Source organism: Microtus pennsylvanicus, chromosome 12 (genome assembly GCF_037038515.1).
Source record: "Microtus pennsylvanicus isolate mMicPen1 chromosome 12, mMicPen1.hap1, whole genome shotgun sequence".
In the NCBI taxonomy this organism is placed as follows: domain Eukaryota; kingdom Metazoa; phylum Chordata; class Mammalia; order Rodentia; family Cricetidae; genus Microtus; species Microtus pennsylvanicus.
The window spans coordinates 4,255,780-4,272,543 of NC_134590.1; the positions used below are offsets into that span (position 1 = coordinate 4,255,780).

General features: G+C 40.4%; 1 pseudogene; it reads right to left on the bottom strand.

Moving 5' to 3' along the window:
• Positions 1–207: 207 nt before the first annotated feature.
• LOC142832913 (THO complex subunit 2 pseudogene) overlaps positions 208–16,764 on the bottom strand; it is a 30,955-nt pseudogene continuing 14,398 nt past the window's right edge.

Sequence of the window (16,764 nt, forward strand, 5' to 3'; positions counted from 1 at the left end):
TCCTTCTGTGCAAAGAAATACACCTCAACATCAAAGACAGATATTAGCAGGGTAAAGGGTTGGAAAAAATTACAAGCAAATGCACCTAAGAAGCAAGCTGGGGTTGCCATTTTAATATCTATTTCTAGTGAACAAAAACATTAAAACCAAGTCTGGAGAATGAAAAAAGAAAAAAAAAGATCCACACTAATTGTTCAATACCAGGAATGAGGTTAACGTGTTTTATTTCTTATAAATTATACATTCATAATTTGTTATTAAAATGTGGACACAATCAGTCATATAATACAACTTATATTATGTACTTTGCACATTATATACTTTGTATATTATGCACAGTAACATATGGCACATTCATGACATAACATGAGGAAGGGGGAGTCCAAAATTGCAGTTGTGAAATATGTGTGTGTCATGACTTAGAAGAGCCTTTAACGCTTTTAGTTATCACTGGACAGTATCTGTCCCTTTAATTTACCTTTGAAAACTTAAAATTGCTCAGAAGTCTTTTTCTTCTTGTTTATTCAACAGAGACCACTCTGTTGTGGAGCAAGGCGCTTTGTTAAGAACCTATTACCTTCCTCTCTCTGCTGTATAAAGCTCAGTTTGACCATACACACCACAGGAAAGGCAAGGTATGGATTCATCTTCCAAACTTAAAGATGACAAAGGAGGACTCATGTGAACCAGGTGTCCTGACATGATCGTATGGCTACTAAACACTATCGGGGCAGAACCTCAGCACAGCGTTCTCACTATGCTTCCTTCCAGCTTCTCCATGGGCTCTGGGTGGACTACAAAGCCAGGCAGCTCCAAGTGCACAGAATTCTAGGAGGCTGAACTGTGAATGCTACACCTAAAAGATAACGTGGCACTGTGTCCAAATCATTTGTGCCACACACCTAAGTCTGTATCTACCCATCTTCAGCTACGGCATTTTCTACTTTTTTTTTTCAGCCAGTCTCTACACTGTTGATCCTTCTGCCTCTACCTCCCAGGTGCTGGAACTGCAGTCAGGTGCCGTCATGTTCAGCTACAGCTCTTTTCTTGATCACAAGTCACCAAGGGCTGCTGTTTACTGCATGAAATAGATACTATTCTCCCCAGAACAGCTTTGAAACTTCCTCAAACGGGGTATGTCTGAACTGTGTATTTTAGTGTTTCCCAGAGTAGTTCTAATAGCCGGTAGTGCTAGTCAACTTGACAGCACATCCTCTGTACACCCCCTTTCCAGTCTTCCTCAGCCACACTATTATCCACTGTCCTGAAGGTACTTGCCCTTCAACTGTCTCATGCTGCAGCTCTAAGGGATCTGCGGAGTAAGATACCCGAGTGACAGCCTCAAGCACTGCTACTGGTTGGTTACAAGCACTTGCTGTCATAAGCAGGCTTGTTTCATTGTGTGCCCCATCCCGCACATACAGACATTTTCATAATCTAGGCTATTACTAATACTCTAATAAAGGGAAAACTTAATTGCTTTTAATTAGAAAATAGACAAATTTATTATATATGTAATCTTTATTAAGTCAAGTGACCAGTATCCCCTACTTCTGAAATTCTAATTGCAGAGATTTGAACAATTCACTTCCTACTTACACCAACAGAGGGCAAGGTAGAGGAAAAAGATTAAACTTTATTCTTTGACTCAAGAAGAAAAAACCCAAACAAACCAAAAAACAAACAGATGGCACTCATGGGTAAAAGGAAAAGAATTTTGTACAATATTATAATAAAAGACAGAACATAATATATATCATAAATACTCTCTAGGGACTGCAGTGAATATGTGGTGCATGATCAATAAACATGGATACCACATAACGGCCGCACTTACAGTTGAAAGTTGTTTTCATGTAACAGCAGGTACACACGATAAACATATAAACTCAATATGCATGGAAGACAAACTTTACCAGGAAGGAAGAACTTGTTCACGGTACTCATAGAAGAGATGGAGGTGAAACATGAAAACCCATTAAAATCAGATGTTTCATTCATTAACTGACTTGTCAGCTCCTGTTTTCTTTGGAGACATGACTAACACAGTCTAGTAATCAATACAAGAATGTAAGACAAGCACTAAAAATAGGGTTTCTCTACTGGTTCTAGAGCTGAGGGTAAATCACCCGTCCTCAACTACACCTTGTTAGCCCTTCATACGACACACAGTATGTTTGGAAAACCACCACTTCTAGTTGAGAACAGACTTTTACAGCATTAGTGGAAGCCTCCCTCTTCTACTAATGCAAACTCTACCTGATGCTTTCTGAGAACAGATGGGACTTGCAGCAAAAAAGTCTTTTAATTAAAGCAAACTTTGTTTGTATTATAAATCCTATTCTGACATACTGGATGAAGAATATCTGAGACCATGTCTCTGAAAAACTATGACTTTTGCTTTATTATTCATAATGAATTTCAAAACGAAGTCTCATTCTTAAACAGTTGCTTAACTGAACACTTCACTGCACACTAAAGTAACATTTAATAAGTTGGTTCTACTAGAGAGCTTTGAATATTGAGTTTCAAATAAACTGAGACATGAAAATATTCACACTAAAACTGTTCTAAATCAAATTTAGTGTGAATTTAAGGAACCATACAATTCTCCTTTGTTGTAGTTAGAGACACTGTTTGGAGATTTTCTGGGGCCATTTTATAGAGCTAAACAATACAAAAAACCAAGAAATACAGCTAGTCCCACAGATATCAGTTATGAGAAAGTAGGCAAAAAAAAGAGTGCAGTTTTAACATCTTAACTATTGATACAAACTCCAGCACAATGGGGACATGGCCACACTATGGTTTATCCGTATGGTTTAAAGTTTACAAGTAGAGGGCGCCGGAAATGCACAACCACATAGTTCCGTCAGCATGGGAAGAAATGCCCTCCTTTCCTTCTACACACTGGCTAAAAATGGCAATGCTGACTTGTGGCTGGAAGTGTACTCAGGAGTCTTTACAGTTCCAGCTTTAAAAAGCTACTTCATTGTCTCCTGAACAGAATTAGGCAGGGCAGCAATTGGGCGTACTTCTCAACATACTTTCCAGTTTTTTTTTTCTTGGTTCAATATTTCAAAGTCAGATCTGTCATGTGAGGAAGTCTTCCTTCTTCCATCCATAGAAAAGTTTATAGAAAATAAAATCAAGTGCAGAAGATTAATGATTAGTTATAAAGACCAGCATCATATGATTATCAGGCATAAATAATGTACTTGTTATGGCAAATCCACTCAGAACCACACAGTGGATTACCACATGTAGATCCTGGCACCCCCGTTTCCGTCTCCGACTTGGGGAGGACTTCTGGGTCTCACTGTCATCTGAGGATGCTGACACTCCAACCGCTGGTGCACTGCATTAGCAGATCCATCCGTTATCTGTTCCCTGTGACCTCACTGTCGCCACCTGTCTGCCATCATTAAAAAAGAAGAAAACTAACTGTTACCATTCAGGCGATGCATACACAGAAGTTATCTTAGAAAATCTGGGATCAAATAACGTTTACAGTTAGAAAAGACTCGACAGAAACAGCAGTCCCTAGCAATCCTTGTCACTGGAGTCCCAGCATGACAGTCACAGATGGAGAGCCAGGTTTTCCCGTCATCACTTGGTCCCCGACAATCAAAGGGTGGGGTATGAGGAGCCATACTTTCACATCATGCTTTGGTCTGCGCTCTCAGAGGAACAAAATCTTTTCTTTGCAAAGGTTACAGAAGGTGACTACTAAGACATTTCATAGAATTAAGACTTTCTCTTTCAAAGAGATCAAAAAATTGGGACAAAGTAAATAAAAACATTATGACTGTCTTTAAAACATTTTAAAAACTATTTTTCTTTATTGAAAACAGATTTTCTTCATACAATATATTCTGATTACTATTTCCCCTTCCCAAATCTCTCATCTGAATCCACACCCTTTGTGACTCTCCTTAGAAAACAAGCATCTAAAGGATGGTAATAAAGAGAACAAAGACAAACAAACTGGAATAGGACAAAATAAATAGAAGAAAAAGAGCCAAAGAAAAAGCACAAGAAACATATACACACATCTGTACACACAGGTCCCATAAAAACATACAACTGGAAGCTCTAATATACGGCAAAGAACCTGTAAGATAAAGACAAATGGCCATCTATTGTTGTGAGGTATCCACCAAAGAAGACTACTTGGACAGAGTCAAGCCACAGAAGTCTTTATTAGCCTGATACAGATTGCACTGGGTTTTCAGGACCAGAGTGTAGTCCTGAGCCTTTCTCAGAGTGGGCTTTTAACTACAAAAACCACATCCTGAGTTGACACACCCCAAACTCCAATTAGCCAGAGGCCAAGAAGTACATCCCATCTAGGGATGTACTGTGGACTTGGATGGATTAGGTCTTTGCTCTAATTCTGTCAGGTGTTGCTGCCTACACACCAGGTTCCAAGGTCTAAATGGCATTTCCATCACAACATTAGTTGTGCTAAGGTCTTGGGGCCTGTAACATTACTGCTGGGAATAGGGCCTACCCTTATGTCACTCGTCTTCAGTATTACCAAAAAAAACTGTCACTAGCAAATCTACATACAACAAAACACCCTGTTCGCCAACAGCATCAAGGAGTCTTCCATACCTCATGTCTCTTCCAGCTCCACAATCTCGTGCCTTATGATCAACACCTGGGACTGGGACACCATACTGCAATGGAATGTTCCATTCCTCTGTTCATGCTCTTCCCAGGCTGCAGGAGACCACAATTCAGAGGACCACACTGCTCAGGGTTTGCTGCTAAACAAACAAACAGTAATGTTTTCCTGTTGAACATTATGATCTGAAACACTTTCTAAGTGGTTTCAGCATTTAGAGAAAAAGTCATGGTCTGGTTGGAGAGAACTAAGAGCTACATCTTCACCAGTGAACATGCTATCTGAAGTCTTCAAACGTACACACCCCTACAGTCAGACACTACATTAAAAAAAAATTCCAAAGAACACTTTTTATATGTGAAGTGTTTTGGCTACAAAGATATTCATTTGGAGTGCTAATTTTTAAAGAATGGTGACATGAAAAAAATCAATAGATAGGAAACTGCTTAAATATATTGTTTATCCACACAACAAGTTTCTAAGGTGATACCAGAAATTATACTGTAAGAATACACTTAAGAAAACAGATTATACTCACAATGTATATTAAGTAACAAAGCAGTATGAAAATAATGTTCTCTAACTCCATTACTTTGTATAAAAATATTACATAGATGCCTTAAAATCATGAACTGAAGACTTCTTGAATAGAGCATGTCTGTTGTCTTCCCACTGAAACAACTGTCCAAAGCTCTATTTTTAAAGAAGTGGTTTGTGTGTACAGTGTGCACATAAAGTATAAATATGCCAGGTGAGACGGACTGCCTGTGCACATGCATGTGGAAACCACAGGTCACTATGGCTGAGAAGAGATCTCTCCCTAACCCTGAGCTTGTTATCTGGCTGGCGAGTCCTGGCATCTGCCCATTCCATCTCACTGCCTGGCTTTTATGTTGTTGCTGGGAATCTGAACTTGGGTGCTCATGCCTGCCTATGCAGTAAGCACTATTTTATCCAGTCATGTCTACAGCCCTTAGAAGTGTTTTTAAAATTTTATTTAGTTGTATTTCATATATCTTGGTGTTTGCCTGCATGTATGTCTGTGTGAAGGTGCCAGATCCCCTGAAACTGTTATGAACAGTTGTAAGCTGCCATGTGGGTGCTGGAAATTGAACTTGCGCCCTCTGGAAGACAGCTTGTGCTCTTAACCACACTGAGCCATCTCTCTAGGCCCATGTATCTTTTAAGAACCAATTTTTGTAAACTTCTATGAAAATGAAAATTCCAATGCCCTAAAATTTTTAAGGTCATACAGCAAAAGAAAAAATCATTAAAAAATAAATAAATAAACCAAGCAAACAAAGGCAGGCAAACCCTGCTTAGCTCTCTGCTAGCATGTAAGACCTTAGTTCCCCCCTTCTAGGCCTTTGCATCAGCTGCCTATTCCTAGAAACACTTTCACCAGGGACCCTCAGTGGCCACACTGGCCTGGGACTCAGGTAGGAGATTCTCACTATCCTTCCTGAACCCCATTACAGTCCTGCCTTAACTTATTCCTGGAGCAGCCTGCTTCCAGTAGCCCGCCCTCTCACTCCAATACCAATCACTGGGACCATTTCTAGCCCTTCCCTGCTTTCAGAAGCCCGCCATCCAACCAAAGGTCCACTTCCTGGGGACTCGGCCTCCTGGTGCAGAACCCACGCCCCCAGCTTTTGCCCTAACCTACTCTCATGTGGTCTTGCTTCTAGCCCATCTCCATTCCCTCTGCCACCTGCTGACCTGCAGAAGATCTCTCTACTAGGGACCCACAACCACCACACTCTGCCTAGGATCCAGATAGGACAACAGTAACCAAAGACTGCAACAGCCACCCAACAAAGACAAAACTAGATATCAACACCAGGAAAGATTTCAAACATCATAACTCCAGAAGTACAAAAGACACAAACATGAACAGCCAAGACAATATGCTTCCACCAGAAGTCAGTAATTTGTTTTGTGGCTTCATAGCAAGTCCTGAGAAATACAATATAGCTGAAGCACAAGGCAAAAAAAAAAAAAAAAACCAAACAAACAAACAAAAAAACCCTACTGTAATTGAAGTACCAACAAACACTGCATGCAAGCTGAGACAGGAGATGGGAAGGATGGGAAGTGGATACCAGTCAGGGTGGGCATGAAATCCAATTGAGCCTCTGTACTAGACTCCATCCATCATCTGCTGAAGATCATACTCAGTGTCTGGTGCCAAGTCTGGCCATGCTCCATGATGACTGCCTCGGTCCCTCCTAAAGATGATTAAGCCACAGACCAGTTCATTACTACCCTGGTCAAAACCAAACAGTGACTTCACCATGCAGGGGCAAAGGAGAGCGGGCTAATGGAGCCCAGTTCTCCCCTCACAGCCATGTTTCAGAGAGATTTCTGACTCCAAACAAAAGTGCTTTTCTAAGAGCACTTGGGTCAGCAACACCTCATCTTTAGAATTAGGCACTTTCCAGAGCAGAAGAGAGGCCCCAGGTTGACAACAGCACTAAATAGAAGAAAACAAAAAACCAAAAGACTTTTGTTTACAAAGCAGTGCAGGACTGACTGTACCAAGGACATTGAAGGCCTCAATTCTGCATGCAGCATGTACTGAGTAATCAAGGTAGGTAAGTTCTTTTTAATAAGATACTTGAAAGAGTTACGATAACAACTACCCATTGCTTGCATGCAGCAAATGCTGTTTATCAGCCCTATTGAGAGATCTCTAATGCTTTGTCAATTGAAAACTCCAGGGTGAATTACTAAAAATATCACTCAATGCTTTGCAAAGGATCTCTCCAAATCTGCTGACTACGGAAACAATGCTGGTATTTACAAAGGATGACTTCTCACTAAACTAAGTCTTAAATGTTAGATTATACACACACACAACATGCTGGTACTTTTAAAGGATGATTTCTCACATAAATTAAATCTTAAATGTTAGATAACACACACACACACACTATCTAAATTAAACAAAATAGCTTAATTTAAAAAATCTTAGTTAATATAAAATAGTTAAGTGTTAGGTTGGGGACAGGCACGGAGGCACACTTAAATTCCATCACTTGCGAGGCAGAAGCAGGTGGATCTCTGTGAGTTTGCGAGGAACCTGCTCTATGTAGCAAGTTTCAGGCCAGCCAGAAGTATATAGTGAGACTGTCTCAATTATGATGCCATAAAAAGAAAAAAACAAGTGCTAAGTTAAAACAAACCAGGAGAATCAAAACTTTTTTATTTTGAAAGTAATTTCCATTTATTATAAGATTTAAAGTATAGATAGATAGATAGATAGATAGATAGATAGATAGATAGACAGACAGACAGACAGATTCTTTGCAAGCTCTTGCTACACGTGAAATTTGAACTAAGTTAGAATAAAGTACCTTACTCTTGACACGTAAATAATTCACTAAAAACCACTCCTGGTACCCAGCTCTAGTCTGCCCTGTTAATTCAAAGCAAACACAGTGGAAGTGGAGAGGAAAAGAACAGTCAGGTAAGCTAGTGACAAGGACAGTACTGTCAGCATTCCCTGTGCTCAGGAAAATCTCCATTTAAGGCACCTTTACAAATAGGCACCTGCAACTTTTTTTTTAAACAAAAACATTGACTAGGCATATGTAGTAACTTGGATAAATGAAAAATCACAGGAAAGATACAGCATTAAGGCTCAAAACTGACTCAATGAAAAATAAATTCGATATTCTAAAATAAACATTTTTCCTACTTTCTTGATTTCTACTTGAAAGATGGAGTACTGTACACAAAAGACAAAGACAGTGATTTGAACTTAGGGTCTCTCAGGATGAACAGCAGAGCACATGCAAAAGAACAAGGCCAGAGGGGAGAAAAATAATGTAGTCCTGAAACTCGATTAACTTCCTTAACAACTGCAAAGCTCAGTTCCCAAACATGTGGGACTATGTAGAAAACAAAGTGTATTAAACAACAAGGTAATAATTAAGGATGACTTCCCCACTGAATGAGGCAGCAAAACAGAAGGAAATTATTGACCTTGGAAGTATTCTTGCTGTTTGGATCAATCAATGCCTTCTGCACTAGTAGAAAGTTTTCTGATTGCACGTAATTTTCACCTGGTATAAACAGCACACAAAATGTTATTTAATTGGTCCAGGTTGTGATTGGGTCTAGAATCAAATGTATACTCTGGATAAAACAAAGTACACAAATCTTCACAAGGTCTCCTTAGGATTGAAGTTAAACACTTCTTACAAATGAAAGATTTCTAAAGGATGACCAGAATTTTATGTATTCAAAGATTTAATATTCTCACATTCACTCAAAGTAAGGCCCAGGAGACTAGGTGTTGCCAAAGCTGGGTCTTAATGAAATCACTTTCATTCCCAACTTCTATCTAACACAGTATTAACCAAGGACTCTGTCCCCCTTCCCACCAAGGTCACTCAACAGCCATGCAACCAATCTCCTTCCCTGGCTGCTGACTCTTTCTGAACGGCACTGGGATATGAAAACACAGGGAAAAGACTAAGAAATTCCTGTGCCATCTATCTTTAAATATTATAACTTCCTTTTTCTCATTACATTATCTGAAATTGAAACTCGATGGAAATAATAGTCAATAGGTACAAAAATATAAACTACTGGCCTTTTGTTGTGACAGGATGACCCAGAACCAAGTATTAAAGAACTGAGCTTCCACAGCCCGTACCTACAGTGCAGCAGGGTGGCCCGGGGTAAAATACTTGCTGTCCGCACTGTGACCAGAACCCACATGGTGCAAGGAGAGACCTGACTCCTACAAGTTTGTTTTCTGACTTCCATGTTAGTGTACATGCTAGTGTGTACACACCTCCAATTAAAAAGAAAAAAAACAGTTCTCACTGAACATTAAAAAGATGTCGACCATTTCAACAGTGCTGGCTTTTTCTATCTATTTCATGACACCTCACTATCGAAAACTGCTTTCTATATGTAAGAGACAGGTTCCCAGGTATTGGAGGTTGACCGTGAAAATCTGCTATGTAGAGGAAAGAGGTAATTTTGAACTTCTAATTCTCCTGTCTCCACTTACGGGCATGCTCGTAATGCCTGGTCCATGAGGACTGCTTTCCTGAGCATCAGCATCCCACATTTTCTTAATTTCTTTGATGAGGATGTGTTTGTGAAACATGTGGTCATTCTTATCAAAAACAATCATTTTTAATACAAGGTGGCCAAATAACAAACACAAATAGTTATTAATGAGAACATAATAACAATTAAATTTTTTATATTACTTAACAAATACTTACAAGTATTCTTGGAAGGCACTTAAGTCATCCAATTAAGTGCCAAAGATGAGCTATGCCAACTGAGAGTGTGCCACAAACAGTGAAGAACATAACAGCAAAGCTACAGAGGTCTTTGGCACAACATGACATGCTTGTGAGAGCTGGCTCATGGTCCTGTTAGAACATGAATTTGAAGAGCTGCAAAAGAGAGGGACAACATTATAAGACGAATGGACAACACAATGTGGTCTAAACTCACACTTGAATATAATTCTACCGTAACAGAAATAGATGTGACTTTAAAACCATGTCAACTGACATATACGTATCACAAAAAGCCAAGTGCTGTATGGTTTTACATGATGCATTTAGATTTACTCGATTCACAAGAAACAAAATAGTGAGTAAAGAGACTGGCACCAGGAGAGCATGAGAAGCTGTGGCTAACATATATGATAAAGAAACAAGAAAATCTCACAGGCTGCCAAGAAGAAATCCAAAGCTGTAATGTAGCAGATCGCCTTAGACCATACTGCCTGACAACCAGCAATCTACATTATAATTAAATCACAGCAATGGTTAGACTCAGGAAAGGCAGTCCACCTATTGTCCTTCTATTACAAGGCTTAAAAAACAAACGACAACAAAAACACCCTGCCACCACAAGTTACATCAACCTGTTGAAATCATCATTACTCCACATAGGAGGAAGGGCTATGAATGAAGTTAAGACTTCATAAGGCTCTCTACCCTTAAGTATTATTTCCTTCTTAGGATGTGTACAGACCCTAAGATCTACATACACATATACAAATAAACATATGTATGTATCTTAGGTTATCAAAATAAAATATGTGTATATATTTAACTTATCCTTCAATTACTGTATAATTTTAAATAAAAAATTAATCAACAAATAAGCCTTTCTAGGAGCTGTGTGGCATCCAACAAACAAGAAAACATTAAGTCTTGGACTCAAACATGTGACTGGATTGAAAACTAGCATATGCGGTATTAGGTTACCACTGTGGCATTTCTCAACAATTTGTCTTAGTAGATTCTCCTTCCCCTTTCATCTCTCTCAGCTCCCTGCTCCCCTCAACCCTGCTTAGTACTCCGCCCGTCTCTCCCAATTTCAGTTGCAGGATCCTTTCCCAGCACTCCAATTCCTCACTTTGTGGTTTTGATATACAAAGTATGGACTGGATCACTCACTCCGTGAGCAACATCATATCACAAAGTTTGCCTCCAGGATAGTTTCCTCCCTTTCCCAGGGCTTCACAGTCCACAGTCCTCAAAGCCTGCATTGTCTGAAACACCGCTGACAGCCACAATGATGGCATTCATCTTCTGTGCTATAATTTAACGGGAAGTTGTTCTTAAAAGGTTCCCACTGTAGAGCTGGCCTACTGAGACGGTGAGATGAAGCACTCAATGGCACCATCTCACCACCAAATACAACACCCGAGCTGCAGAATTTGGCAACATCTCACCATCAAAATAAAACACCCAGTTGCAGAATGTGTCAGTTTCTAAATTTTTCCATCAGTATTACCATTGCCTCCATTTCGGGACAAGTGGCCACACCTGGAAGCTGGCCTTCCAGAATCCATGTAAACTCTAACAGTAGCCATCAAGACGGGAGCTGTGGTAAATGAGAATTCCTCTCTTCTGCCAAATCTTCCATTCTTTCTTTACTAGTTAACTTGTGAAATGTATTTTTCAACCATTACATGTGACAGTCTCAGAGTGAGCTCAAAAGAGAAGAAAGTGACTTATGTACCCTAAGACACTTCTTTAGGGCATATTGTGGCACTGGATCTGTCAACTACATCCAAAAACCGACAAACTGTAAAGTCATGGACGACCTGCCCTGATTATGTTCACCCTTAAAATCCTGTGAGAGACATACTCAAGTCATTCTTTGACTTTGAGTTGTCACTTATCTGCCTATCATTCTCCTGTTTGGAATTTCACAGGAATCATTGGAAAAGGCCTAACAATAATTTCAATACACTTCGATTCATCTTAGTAGTTCCAACTGGACATTAAAGCAGAGCTGTTTAATGTGAAAACTTCTGACAAAGTATACATAATTATGAGACTGTATATGTAGGTAATCCATGTGAGTGATGTTCAAGTATTACAACATGATAGAACCTATGGTAACTATGAATCTTCCTTGCTTTGCTTGACTTTTTGCTTTCTTGTAGAAGCACTCTTTAGCTAAGGTACAACACAGTTTATTTTGTTTACTGCCCATCCACCATCCATCTTAAAGCAAGCTGTGTGGGAAAGGGTCTGTGTTTCCCACTGACATGTCCCAAGAGCCAAGAACAGTACCCACACAAATACTTTATATCTAAGAAGCATAAATGCATCAGCAAACAAGAGTTCCCAGAGAAGCTAGTGAAGTTTGTTTCCTCACTGCCTCCCAGAGTGGTCACGGCAACACCATCAAAGTTTATGAAAGAACTTTGTTTTTTGGGAGATTCTTAAGCATAAGCAAGCAACTGGGAATCTACCAATTCCCTCAATTCTCTGACTGTGTCCTGAAAGTCTGGCTGTCAACTGTGAATGGAGAAAAGAGGGAAAGGAGGCATGGATAAAGCAGAGAAACAAGGGTGAATGTACTGATCACCCAGCAATGGCTAAAGGCAGTTGCAAGGAGAAAAAGCGCTGTTTCTAGAATTGGAGTGAACTGGATTAGCTTTTTTGTTTTGAGCACTTGCATGTTCATGTATATGGGTGCATGCAGAAGTCAGACGTCTAGCATGGATGTCATTCCTCAGGAGCTATTCATCTTACTGTCTGAGATAGGGTCTCAGTAGAACCTGAGGCTAGCTAAACAGGCTAAGATGACTGGCCAGTAAGGGCCAGAGCTTGTTCTGTGTCTATCCCCACTCGCCCTCCTTCCCCTGATGTGGGATGTCCTTCTGTATATGTGTTCATTTTATTGCTTAATGAATAAAGCTGTTTTGACCAATGGCTTAGCAGAGTAAAGCCAGGCAGGAAATCCAAACAGAGATAGAGAGTAGGTGGAGTCAAGGAGATGCCATGTAGTTATTGAAGGAGAAAGACACAGGAACTTTACCAATAAGCTAAAGCCTCATGGTGATACATATGAATGAGTTAAGATATAAGAGTTAGTTAATAAGAAGCCTGAGCTAAGAGGCCAAAAAGTGTTGTAATTAATAAAGTTGCTTGATGGGGAACCTTCAGCCAATGTACCTTTAAGAGCCTGGACAAGGCTGGGGTGTGACCTTTTGGGTACCCATAGAAAACCATCCATCTGCCCAGCTATCTCTCTTTCTTGTTCCCGCACTCTACCTTGAAGTTGGACTTCCCATTCCTGTTTCGTGAGTTTTTCCCTTACAATAAAGAATAATATTACAATCTTTTGGAGTTAGCCTGGGATTGTCTGACTTGCAGTTTCCCCCCCTTATACACATTTAGCTACAGTTTTTGTGTGATTATTCAGGTCTGGGCGGCTGGGAAAAAACGCAGTCTCTGGTTACACTCCCCACTGCTGGGATTACAAGTGTGTGCTACCATGCCTGGCTATTTCTGTGGCTTCTGGGGCTTGAACCTGGATCAACAAGCTTCCTCAGTAAGCACTTTCCAGCCAGAACTACCTCTACAGCCTCGCCTGTACTTAAAATGTTCTTTGTTTGTGTGGTTGTGACAGTGTTTCATGTTGACTGGGTTGGCCTTACCTATGCTAAGTAGCTGAAGACTGAGGCTTATGAGCCCCTGCTTTCACTTCCCAGGGACAGTATTACTGGCAGAAATCACCCTGACCCATTTAAGTAATCCTGCCACCGATCAAGACAGATCTGTGCATGTTTTATACATGTTAGGCAAGCATTCTATCAACTGAGCTACATCCTCAGCACCCTGGATTTAAAGTCCTCTATAAATCACAATATTCTTCTGTTTGCCAAATACTCTTATCCTATCAATCATGCAGCTTCAACTCTCACCTTGCTGTTAGCCTGGATCCTTAACACTTTTTGTCTATGTAGTGGCAGGACGGGTATTTTTCCCTAGCCCATACTCACAATAGAAAATGTCTATTTCCGTCCATTTGCATGCAAAATTCAAGAAGTCATTGTTTTTTACTGCTGAGTAGTACTCTAATATGTATATATTCCATACTTTCTTCATTCATTCTTCCATTGAAGGGCATCTAGGTTGTTTCCAGGTTCTGGCTATTACAAACAATGCTGCTATAAACATAGTTGAGCATATACTTTTGTTTTATGATAGGGCATCTCTTGGGTATATTCCCAAGAGTGGTATTGCTGGGTCCAGGGATAGGTTGATCCCGAAATTCCTGAGAAACCGCCACACTGCAAATGGACGGAAATAGAAAACACTATCCTGAGTGAGGTAAGCCAGACCCAAAAAGAGGAACATGGGATGTACTCACTCATATTTGGCTTCTAGTCATAAATAAAGGACACTGAGCCTATAATTCGTGATCCTAGAGAAGCTAAATAAGAAGGTGAACCCAAAGAAAAACATATAGGCATCCTCCTGAATATTAACCTTCATCAGACGATGAAAGGAGACAGAGGCCCACATTGGAGCACCAGATTGAAATCGCAAGGTCCAAATCAGGAGCAGAAGGAGAGCACGAGCAAGGAACTCAGGACCGCGAGGGGTGCACCCACACACTGAGACAATGGGGATGTTCTGTCGGGAACTCACCAAGGCCAGCTGGCCTGGGTCTGAAAAAGCATGGGATAAAACAGGACTCGCTGAACATAGTGGACAATGAGGACTACTGAGAACTCAAGAACAATGGCAATGGGTTTTTGATCCTACTGCACGTACTGGCTTTGTGGGAGCCTAGGCAGTTTGGATGCTCACCTTACTAGACCTGGATGGAGGTGGGTAGTCCTTGGACTTCCCCCAGGGCAGGGAACCCTGATTGCTCTTTGGGCTGACGATGGAGGGGGACTTGATTGGGGAAGGGGGAGGGAAATGGGAGGCGGTGGCGGGGGAGAGACAGAAATCTTTAATAAATAAAAAAATAAAAATAAAAAAAAAAGGAAAAAGAAAATGTCTATAGACAGCCAGCTAGAGACAGGAAGGGCGTAAGCCTGACCATACAGGACTGGTTGATGCTGGTGCTGCACATGAGAAATCACTAAAAGTTGACTAGGTGTTTCCGCCAGCTGTTTTTCTGAAGCTAGCAATGTGGCCATCTGTTCCCTCCTGGTTATTCTGACAAATCCAGGTAACAGCCTGCTCCACTGAGACTACTCTCCAGTGGTAACTCTTGTTGTCTCCTTCTACTTTCTACACAATATCACCTGTGTAGATCAACTAATTAAAAAGAACAAACAAACAAAAAACAAAAACAGGCAATAGAAACAGGTAAAACCATCAGAACACTTAAGTCTTGTATCAACTATAAATACTTGCTTCCTGGTGAATTAGGGTTTTTAACATAAATTTTTTTCACTCTGGGTAAATATATATGATATGGTGATTTTTGTTTGCTTGTTTGTTTGTTGTTTTTCGAGACAGGGTTTCTCTGTAGCTTTGGAGCCCGTCCTGGAACTAGCTCTTGTAGACCAGGCTGGCCTCACAGTCAAGAGATTCACCAGCCTCTGCCTCCCGAGTGCTGGGATTAAGGGTGCTACCACTGCCCAGCGATATGGTGATTTTTACTGAATCCTCAAGAGTTACTGGCCTTCAGAAATGAAGGTCTCAAGATTTAGGAATGTCAATTTAGTCCTTAAAAGTATGAGGAACCCACACCGGGGATTGTCTGTCCACAGTTTCCATGGCTACCTTCCCTGGTATGTGACTCAGGGACTAGATGACACAATGCACAGGAAAGGCGCCTCCTTTTCAGCCTTTGTGTTTCCATGTGAAATATAGGACCCTTACCTCAGAGGCATTCTGTGAGGGAAGAGGAGGTCATCTATGAACAGGGCACACAGTAGGAGCTGCACAGTTTCTTAGCAATGATGTGCGATGAAGTAGCACATAGGAAAAGGCACCGCAGATTGAGGATGTGCTTATGCTATCTAGGAACTAGGAAAAGGTGTTAGAAGATCAACACTGTTATCAACACACACAGAAAACATAACAAAACAAAAAAAACAGCTTTTGAGATCATTTAATACCTTTTCTCTAAAATTGACTTTTACTAAATTTCTGTCTAAACAATGCTAAATAGAGTATATACTGGGTAGTTGACATAAGCTGGTCAACAAAAAAATGTATACCGTAATGTAATTCAGATATAGGTACCATAAAATGATTTAGATATCCTCACAGAATCCAGGATATAGGGTTAAAAAAAAAAGACTTTGTCCACGATTGCTCAGGGAAGAGATAGAAGAAGATACCAGGAGGTCCACTCTGAAATAGCCCGAGTGTGCTAAATTTCTTTGGATTGTCTTCAATAATTCTAAGAATAAGCACCTTCACCAATGCAAAAGGTATTTAAAGCAAGGGTATCAAAATGGACAAGCCCCCTGCAGATATGCCCTTGTACAATAGGAACTTAGTATCATTAGCCTAAACTAGAGAAGCATAGGTTTTCTATCAGACAAAAAGAATGAGTCCTCAGCAGCTCATACTTTAACAGAGGGAAGGAGGCAGATGAGAGCTATCCAGTGCATTCATGCAGCTCCTAGAGAAAGGCTGAACTGCAGACAGATGGCTTCGGGGACAGGAGGGTAGTGCAGAAAGAAAAGGGAGTACAAAATCAGACAGAATTTTGTAATAAAACACAGAAGTACTACACTTTCTATTTGTAAAAGAAAAACAATCCGATTTTGTACCTGGTGACAGGGCAGGTGGGGTAGAAGAATCTTGCTTAATGGGGTCTTATATAAAAAAGAGAAAGAAAACCCTGGCAAGAGGCAGACACAGAATCTGGTGCTG